General features: G+C 38.1%; 1 long non-coding RNA gene across 1 annotated transcript; it reads right to left on the minus strand.

Moving 5' to 3' along the window:
- Positions 1–244: 244 nt before the first annotated feature.
- Positions 245–9,448, minus strand: LOC147254547 (uncharacterized). Its single transcript, XR_015118064.1, has 4 exons — positions 9,326–9,448; positions 8,712–8,816; positions 1,717–1,812; positions 245–384 (listed from the first exon to the last, which is right to left on the minus strand). It is a non-coding gene; the product is annotated as an uncharacterized LOC147254547 (long non-coding RNA).
- Between the last annotated feature and the right edge of the window lie 427 nt (positions 9,449–9,875).

A 9,875-nucleotide genomic window follows, 5' to 3' on the forward strand; every position in this document is an offset into this window, starting at 1 on the left:
GAGATCCTTGAAGTCAGATTCGAATGATACGATCCAGCTGCTCACTCTCGTGCGAGGTCTGTGGAAGTGAATTGATTCTTAAGTACAACATCTGGTGGCTGCAGCCTGCCCCGCCCGGGCTTGGTGGCGCGGCCCTGCTGCGACGCCTCACTCTCACTTGCCTCCATTGGGTCAACGGACTGCTCAAGTTTAGCGTATATACACAACAAATGTATATGTGCTGTTGTTAATTCTGAAATGTACCATTATTATTTTCAATCTGTAATAATTGCGACCGCTTGTGATAGTTGGATCAGGCTTTGAGCTGTGTAATGCAATTTCGCCTTGGGCTCGATCCCTTGGTGACAATAAAACACTCTCTCTCTTCATCCATACCTTTGGCCTCTGTAGAACAAAGAGAAAATACATATTTAGTGTCAAGTTGTTCTGGGAATTGTGAGGTGGGTGATTTCACCGATGGTGTTTGATACAGGGAGCGTTGATTTAGTTGCACTACAATGCAGAGAAAACCTTGACTTCAATATTTCATCAAATTTTCAAGAGCAAACTTTAAAAGGCTTTTTTTTTAAGAGGTCCAAGGTATTTTTGTCGTGTTCTAAGTGCTTTCTACAGTAAGTGAAGACTTTGTGCTGAATAAGCAAAGCCCTTAGGGTAGATGGATGAGGTTTGATTTACCTTTATGACCCCTAAAGAAGTCAGTCTTGATAGAGCTTTGACATCTTACAGCTGAGTGCAGTGGTCTGTGATTGCTTGTCACTGCATAGGGAAATGGCATACTTTTCTATTTGACAATTTCTGCAGTTTTCTCACCCAGATGAATGCCTCTGTGCTCAGTGGTTGACAACTGTTTAATTAAACAGCAACACAAAGGAACTGTGTCATTTGTCTCTGTTAGATTCTGTAGAAGTAGAGGTAGACCCAGAGAGTGCATGTCATTTAATCTCCCCAATTTCTCTGCTATGTTTAATGCCCTCTCAGTATTTTCCTACAGCCTGCTCTTCAGCTAGACTAACAGCGAGGCTATTCTCTGTTATTGTGGCAGCACTCTTGGTGATGTTCAAATGTGCTGCTACTGAGTTAGATTCAGTGTAAAAATCAATGAGTCTTGATGCTGATTAAAAAAAAAGAGGTCAAAACTAGTGATTCAATTTCAAAAGTTTTTTGTCAAAATATCTGTCACAGGTTCAAGGACTAACAAAGTCCATGTGAAGAAAGGTAATCGAGCAGGAAAAGTATTTTATAAAATACCTTCCATCCACTTTCTTCAAGATTGGGTTGTAGTGGCAGCAGAAAGAGGAAAGCAAACCAGGTGTCCCTTGTCCCCTTGGGGACCCCACAGTATTCCCAGGCCAGATAAGATTTATAATCCCTCCAGTATGTGCTGGGTCTACCACTAAGCCTCTACCAATAGAACAACTCTGGAAAATATGCCAGACACCAATGAGGCACCCTTATCAGATGTATGAGCCCACTCAACAACTCATCTGCCAATTTCCCCACTGAGGGACGAATAAAGGTTTATCGTATCTTCTTTATCTTATCTTTTCTTGACTGTAGTAGTGGTTCTACTCCAAATAACCACCGGATGATCTCTCAGGCTGAGCCCAGCTGTTCTGCTGAGGAAATTCATCTCTCACTGTTTACACAGTCTCATTCTCTTGGTTAATACCCAAATCTTGTGACCATAGACCGCACCGATCCACCCGTCTAACTCACCCTTGATCTATAAAAGATCCCTAGATACTGGACCTGCGAGGGTAGTGAGGTCCCTCTCTTCAAGGTGAGTAGAGGACAGGTGAAATGTAGCAACAGCTGTAGAAATGCATAAAAAAGTTTTAAAAAATAAATACATGAAGCTGTCAACAGCGATGATATTTAGAGCAATGATATCTGAAACTGAATCAATTCAATTGGACCAGAAATAGCCCTCACAGTTGTTTTTGCTCTTTTTATCCCAGTATTCCCTGTACTTGTTTTGTCATTAACTATCTTATTATTTCAACCAGACTTGGAGCTTTGTCTCAAAGTTGCATCCTTTTGTGGTCTCTCGATTTCCCGCGGTCTACTTTTTGTGTCCTCGTGTCTCACTTTCAATCTGTATTTGGATTTAACTTGATCACACAGTATTAATTATCTTTTCGCTCTCTGTCTTATCTGATCTAAATGATTCATCTCTTTTGTTCCTCAACTCCTCGTTACACCATCAGTATGTCTCTTGTGCCTGTACTTTCTTCACGTCTCTTGCCACTTTCTTTGTCCTCGTCCTCAGCAATTACAGTCAACATCTGCTCATCTTTATCTCTCAGCTGCAGACTATGGATTATTAGTGATTGTGTGTTTAAATCCCTGTTATTTTTGGCAAAGGACTGCAGTCTTGATGCCACGGTGAGTTTTGATTGCCTCGTGAGAAATCTGCCCATTGTCAGTCTGTCAGTGACAAATAATGACTTTCTTGATTTCAAGTCTTGTCTCGATTCTGAAAGAGACAACGTTACAGGTTGGAGCGAATGTTTGTGCCGTCACACTTTTTTTTTTTTTTTTTTGAACTGTACATGAATACAACAGGACAAGTTTTATTCAAATTTATCTACAACTTGAAATAAAGATGCATATAACTTTACAGTACAGTTCTGTTTTACTGTGTCTCAAATTAACCTCTAAGAAAGTATAATAAGAGACCAAGAATGGGAAATCAATGATGCAAGTCTTTGCATTGTTTACTGGTGTTGGATAGTAATTTGGGATGCATTCAGATCAGAATTTATTTTCGGAGAAGCACAGATAATGATAATGATCACAGATTTTTTTTTTTTATCATCAAGGAAAATCCTACTGTTATTTGGATAACAAAAATAACAACTATCAGCACGTACATTGTGTCGGATTGTTGCATGACTTTGGACTCACCATCAGTGATAACTGCCCACACGCAGAAATACAGTGTCGCTAACCCTGTGCCATTTATATCTCATTCAAATTACATAATAACTAATGTCTTCCACAACAATTAAAGTCTGAACTCAACTAACTGAAACAATCATTACAACAGCATAAATCGAACAATATTGACATTCCCATGAATCTTCGTACTAGTATAAAACACTATTAGTAACAACTAGTATGGTAATTGTGTTTGGTATCTAATTAGATCATAATCTGATAAAATACTCTAATAGTGTACAACACATTTCTAATTGGTGTATTTTAGTGTAATAATGTCTATGAATAGAATATTCAAGCACTAATGTGAGTCTTTATATGCAGTTTTCAAAAAAAAAACCCACAGCATTTGAGGTTACGCTTTTTTTTTGGAGGGTATATATTTGTTTAATGTACCATCCATAAAGGACATGGTATTTTGTACTTTTTGCCTAATTTGCTACTAAGTGTAGCTTTTTATTTGTGTACTATAGTAGCTGGTGCTGCAAAGCTGTTGAGGATCTTGTATATTTGTCAAGTGTATCATCATGGTTGCAGAAGAAAAGAGGGGTTGTCTGGTACCAAAAGCTTGGGCTCTTCTTTGAAAACTTGGTTTAGTTGGCATGTGGCCAATCAACAAATCAAAGAATGTTCTTCCTCTCAGGGATTTTTCAGGGTTTATTTATTTATTTCTTTATTTATTTTGCTGCAGAAGTGGACAGTCTACAAAACCTGAAACGTGTTTCTTAACTTCACACTGAGCTTCAATCTGTACGTGGCTGTGACGCTGATCATTGCTCACAACCTTCTCGAAGAACAGTTTTATGAAAGCTTGAGTGATGACAGGGGTATTGCTTACAGACACGCTGCCCTGGTCCACAATTTGTTTTGTTTTGTTTTTTATTCTTGCTGAAATGTATCAGCTTTGACTGTTGGTCCCCGATGATCACCTCTTTTCCAAACGTGGTGTCTCAATTTGAACTCTTTTCGTTTTAACCTTATGGAGAGACACTGATGAAGCACTGTTGTTCCCCAAGCAGTCTCTAATCATCTGATTCTGATTTACAGTTTTAGTAAACAGATAAGAAGATGCTTGCTTGTAACATACATTGTTTCCTGAAATACCAACGTTTACCTCTTTTTGGTATTTTATCATTCTCCAACTGACTGATGATATGAATTCTGTAATGAGGTTGAGAATTGATTGAAATCTAAAGCAAGCCCACCTTGACGTAATCTCAGGTGTCATCAGGTTAGAGTAGAGGCAGAACCTCCGATTTCTCAGAAGACGCCTCTTCGATCATTCTGGCGGTGCAAACACTACTCTGTCATGATGTTTCTCTTCCCTGAATCTTCGATTGCATCGTTTTGGAAGATGGATACAAGTTTCCTCCCAGATTTGAAACCCTCTTTTCTTCTTTACCTCAGGATCGTTTGTCATCATTATCATAATGCAGGAGAGCCAGGTTGTCAATTACATGAGGATAAGATGCAGATAGGCAAGGAACTCCCAGCCCTCAGTCAGCAGATGTGATAGACTCAATGTTTGAGTGCAATATGAAGCCAAAGAAACATCCTCATTTGCAAGCAAATGAATATCTGGCTCAGAGGTGCCATTCATCTTTTATTCAAATGTAGCTTGAGTAGAAGAGGAAACAATCATCTCACAATTAGAGATCAGAGGGATTTTTGATTCAGTGTGAATCCCCATAACTGATGGATTGTACCTTGTTAATGTGAGACAATTTTCTGGAAACATTACAGTCTCTGCTGAGGACATTAAAGCCTTGATGCCTCTGAGATTTCTGTTCTGTCATGAGGTGGTGTTGGTTTGGTGTCAAATGAGACCACCTCTGGCAGTCACTGCCACTGTGTCGTGTTGATGTTAATTCTCTGCAGGCATTGCCTCTGTCTCATGGCCAATTATGTTTCCCTATTTCAGAATCAGATCTTTTGTGACAGTTATGCCTTTTATTGTTCCATGCAGTAACCTTGGAATTGTTTGTTAGTGCTGGAGGCCAAGGTAATGCCATTCAGGTTACTTATTTCATTAGACAAGGTGTTTCTAAGTTACTGTGCCCAGCACAATAACTTCAGTTTCATCAGAATTTAGTGATAGGAAATTGCTGGTAATGCATGTTTTTATGTCCTTTATACGGGCCTCAGGTTTAGTCAGCTGATTGACTTTGTGTTGATGCACTGGGAAGTACAGCTGTGTATCGTCTGCATCACAATGAAAATTAATCAAGTGTTTCTTTATAATGACCTTCTAGCCCTAAGGGAGGCAGGTACAGGGTGGAGAGTGCTGGTCCAAGTGCAGAACCTTGTGGAACACCATAGGTAACTTGTGGTCATCGAAGTAAATATGAATTAAATCATTTTAGATTAGTTTCTTTAATGAAAAATTCCAGTATTTGCTGTTGGATGTGATAGTCAATGATATCAAAAGCTGTGGATTTTGGATAGAAAGGGAAGAGTTAATATTAGTCGACAGCTGGTCAAAACTTATGGACCCTAATTCTTTTTTTAAAGGACAGTGGAACATAATCAGATGATAGCGACAGAGTGATGATATTTAGGAGAGAGGTGATAACGAGAGGTAAAGTGTCTTTAAGCAGCGTAGCTGGGATGGTGTCTAGGAGGAAGGTTGATGGTTTAGAACAGGGCTGGAAAATTCTACAGGGGGCCACGTGAAAAATCTGTGTTGGGGTCTGAATCAACCATTACTTAAACTTAATTCTGCTCAATATTAATTTTCTTCCATTGCAAAAAAAAACCAGAAGTACAAGAATATTCTGTAAATATTTATGTAAATTTATCAATTGTGGTGCAGCTTGAAGAAGAAGAATCCTATAAAAGTAATAAATAGTTTTAAACAAAAATAATCATTATATCTCTGTTTCATTTGATTTTTAACATGTTAACCTTCATAAATACTGAAAAGGGTGTTTTACAGTATGTTAAAGATAAGCAACTGGTCAGCTTCATACAAAAAGCAACAAGTGCTTTTGATGTTTTCAGTTCAGTTTACTTGTTCAGTGAGAAAAATCCAGGCTGGGGCGTAGTTGCAATTCAGTTTGTAACCCTTTAACACAGCAATTTGTGGACCAAAAACGAAGAGCACGGCTTTATCTTTGACTTCTGCAAAGAGATATTTAGCAGTCCATGTCTTGTTGAAAACACCGTTTTCAGAATCAACTTTTCTTTTTATAACGTCAGCCAACATTTTAAGGGGGCCAGGGGTAGCTGGCAAGCATCACCAGTTGTTGTGCAGGCAGACAGATTCAGATACGTAAGTACTTACATAAATGATAAAAACGCCGGGATTTTCAGAAGAAAAGCAACACAGTTGTATTGCATACGCAGCATAAATACTTGTTCATTTGTGTTTATGACTGACATACAGTGGCTGGACAAGGATGCCCAAAGGGCCAGATAAAGCCCGCGGGCTGGGAAATACCCAGGTCTGGTTTAGAAGAAGAAATTGTTGTAAAAAATTTTGTGAAGGTCAATGGGAGAAAGGCAGGACCGGTATATTTTTGGGCCTACAGCTATCATAATGATTCTGAGTTTAAAGATAATTTGGTATCAGCTGATGGCAGAAGGAGATTAATTTTATCTCTAATTGGTACAATTTTATCATTTAAAAAGTTCATAAAGTCATTGCTACTCAGGGAAACAGGAATACTTGGCTCAAAAGAGCTGTGGCTCTCTGTTAGCTTGGCCACAGTGCTGAAAAGTCACCTTGGGTTGCCATTTTCCTCTGTTACTGCTGGGTGATGGGCTGCTTAAAGAGCTTTCCTATACATTTGAATGCTGCCAGATTACACTCTTCCAATTTGGAGGCACACCATATCCTCTCCAGTTTTTTGTTGTTTTTGTTCAAGCTGTTGGGTTTAGAATTGTACTGCACTACTTGTTTCCTTCGTTTTATAGTTTTAAGAGTTCAACGTTGATTTTAAGGTGCCTGTTCATAAAATGACCAATTTTGGAGGGACTAAAGTTGACAACAGGGTCCTCTGTTATAATGGGACACGACATCAAATGTAACACCAGAGGGATCAGTTCCTTGAATCTAACGATGGCGTAAGCAGGCAGACATCTCAAAAATCTAGTTTTCCTTGATAGTGTGAATTATTGGACAAGGACAAGGTCGAGGGTGTAGTTATGAGAGTGAGTGGGTTCATGTACAGAACAAAGGAAGCCAACAGTACTGGGACTGTCACGATCAACATCCACATAGTTCTGAAATATCTACAATAATGAATTCTTTTCTGTTTTAGAACTAAACTGGATATAAACTTTGAGAATTCAGACTGTGGACCAGGAGGGTGGTATATAATAGCAAATAGAAGCGGCTGTAGAGTTTTCCAGGCTGGATGAGACAGACTGAGAGTAAGGCTTTCAAGTGAATTATAACTTATTTTGAATTTGGGACTCATTAATAGGCTTTCTGTCAAAAATCACAGCAACACCACCTCCTCAGCCAGAGACTCCAGGAATATGTGTGTTAATATGAGTGGGAGGAGGGGATTCATTTAGACTAACATACTCATTATTACACAGCCAGGTTTCAGCAAGACAGAACAAGTCAATATGGCAGTCAGAAATTAATTCATTTACTAATCGACTTTTGATGACAGAGATCTCATCTTTAATAATCCACGTCGAATTCTCCATATCTTTTGAATAAACTCAGTGTGTTCATTCTTTGTTAGGTTTTTCTGATTGACTCCTCTTCTGTTTGTATTTGAATGAATACACTGACGAGGTCGGGGGCATACCCAGCCTGTATGGGGTTTCGGATGGGTAACTGTTATAGTGGAAGTGCAGAGAAACGTGTAAGACAGCGGCTCTGCCTCCTGGTCTCTACTCTGGGTTGTCAGGGGTTCGGGTCTAAAATAAATTGGACCATATTTATAACTTTGAGAGCTGCTCCAGCCAACGTGGGATGAATGCAGTCTCTCCTAATCAGACCAGGTCTCCCCAAAAAGTTTTTCCAGTTATCGATGAAGCCCACATCATTTGCAGTTGAACTGTGGTATGAGTATTAAACGCAGAAAAACAGTAGAAATTTGTATGGTTGACCTGTTATGTCTCCAATATACTGAGGGTCGCGGGGGGGCTGGTTCACAAGTCCATCACATTGGGGCTCAGTATCTTGCTCGAGGACACTTGGACATTGGGGGAAAGATACATATATATATATATGTGTGTGTGTGTGTGTGTGTGTGTGTGTGTGTGTGTGTGTGTATATATATATATATATTTATGTGTGTGTATATATGTATTATATATGTATACATATGTGTATGTATGTATATATATATTTGTGCATATATACAGTATATTTATTCATATATATATATATTCATTTTAAGTGCATTAAGATGATAATTTAAAAAAATAAAGATTAGGAAATGTTAGAAGCAACCTAAAAGCGTGTTTAAAAAGACAAAGCCAAGGTAGTTTTTTATTTTAAAAAGAAGACAGCCTTTATCTAACTCCTCTTAAGGTTAATTAAAAAGTTTTCTAGATGATATCTGCAGTCTCATCCTACTCAGCACTTCTGAGAACTTTGCAGCAGCATGTACTTTTTTCTTTTCTTTTATGGCAAGTTGACTCCAATCCAATTCTGATTCTCACAGTCTTATTATCTGGGATTTAGTTTCCCATTAAGGTTTCCACCAGTGACTGTGTTCTACTAAATGGGTCCCTATTTTGATTAGATGTCCTTGGATGCAAGGACACACATGAATGTAGCATGCACAGGGGTGACATGATATATATACCTGTTGGAGGCTGTAATAGCCACGAAGTGAATAGATGCAATGGAAGGTTCTGCGTCATGTTCCACTTGCTCTCCTGTATTCTTTGTCCATACAGCTTCTAATTACCTGAGTGTGCACAGATAGAAATGTGATGACCATGTGAAATATGTTGGTTGTTTTTTTTAGGGGGGGGGGGGGGGTGTAAAAGTTATGGATAACTATGCAAATGTTTCATATAGGAGCAATGTATTGTATTTTTTTCAAATGAAAAAAAGTCTGTACTATATAACATCAATAATTTACACGATGATGCACACCTTGGTATTTTTCTGATGGCCTGACACAAAGTTTGAGTTGAATGATTTCACTTTTTTTTTTTTTTTGCGACTTTTATTCAATTCATTTCTACTTTAATGAAATCTCTGGATTCCCAATCTTCACATCATGTATTAATTTAGATCAGCAGAACCTTAAATGCTGTTTGCACCAAGAGACTGCAGAACTAACACAGAACAAAAGAAAATACTAACTCACTGATTTAGTATCACACCTCCTTGTAGTTTGACTACCAGTTTTAATACTTTATCACCACTTAAGAGGTTATGTGACTGCTTTATTTATTTGTTGGCTCTCACCTGGTATATGAATATATAATTGTTCATGACGCTTGAGTGGAGCAGGGGCAAAGCAGAACCAGCGTTTCGGAATTTCCACAGGGTAAATCCAGGATTTTTTTTTCTTCTTCACCATTGAAAACTGCAAAAATTTTATTGTGAAATATATGATGGTTTCACTTTGGGGTGTCTGTTAAAAAGTTTTTGTTAGGAAATGTTACATGCACCTTTATGAAAAAAAAAATCAGGCATATTTACATTGATAACGTCTATCAATGTGTAAGGGTTTGTTCATCTCCTAATGAAACGTTTATTTAAAATTGGGTAACTTTTCATTGTATGGATACTAAATTCCAAATATATTAAATGTCACTCCGCTCCAACAGCTCAGTTAATTCCAGCTGCTAAGGATATTCTACAACTATGCAACAAAGTCTCATAGCAAGTAAACTGACCCACAAGTGTATAAAGGGTGGGGCCATTAGTAGTGCTGGTTTATTTTTTAATTCAGGTGCTTTAGCTTTAATTACTTTTTCACTGTATATTCACATAAATATTTTTACATTATTTT

The sequence above is a fragment of the Aulostomus chinensis genome, chromosome 10 (assembly GCF_037954235.1).
Source record: "Aulostomus chinensis isolate RoL2024-O1b breed Wild chromosome 10, RoL_Achi_v1.0, whole genome shotgun sequence".
NCBI lineage: Eukaryota > Metazoa > Chordata > Actinopteri > Syngnathiformes > Aulostomidae > Aulostomus > Aulostomus chinensis.